This window comes from Penaeus monodon, chromosome 20, assembly GCF_015228065.2.
Source record: "Penaeus monodon isolate SGIC_2016 chromosome 20, NSTDA_Pmon_1, whole genome shotgun sequence".
Classification (NCBI taxonomy): Eukaryota; Metazoa; Arthropoda; class Malacostraca; order Decapoda; family Penaeidae; genus Penaeus; species Penaeus monodon.
In genome coordinates this window covers 14975234-14975524 of record NC_051405.1, presented here as the reverse complement: position 1 = coordinate 14975524, position 291 = coordinate 14975234, and the positions used below count along the sequence as shown (strand labels likewise).

Here is a 291-nt window from a genome sequence, read left to right as displayed (position 1 = left end):
AGGTGTAAGAGGGCGAGCAGTTGGGAGTAGGGGTATTCATAAGGTAATTTGGCCTTTATGAATCCCCTGCTTACGGCGCATAAGAGCGTGTCCCGCCTCCCGTGCTACTACAGCTTCCTGTGTCACCTCTGTTTGCCGTAAGGATTAGTGGTAAATTTGTAACCCCTTTTATACTTAATTCCTTTCTACTCTTTTGGTGTGTCGAGTTGCTCCATCTGCGGCGCCCTGTCACTCACTCGACGTCAGTGCGCTTCATGTCTTAGTTTAAAGAGGGACGGAGAGGGAGGGGAA

The 291-nt window shown here is 49.8% G+C and overlaps 1 protein-coding gene across 1 annotated transcript in view; it reads left to right on the top strand.

Moving 5' to 3' along the window:
• LOC119585654 (protein O-mannosyl-transferase Tmtc3-like) overlaps positions 1 to 291 on the top strand; it is a gene marked incomplete at both ends in the record, with an annotated part of 116247 nt that overhangs the window by 69486 nt on the left and 46470 nt on the right.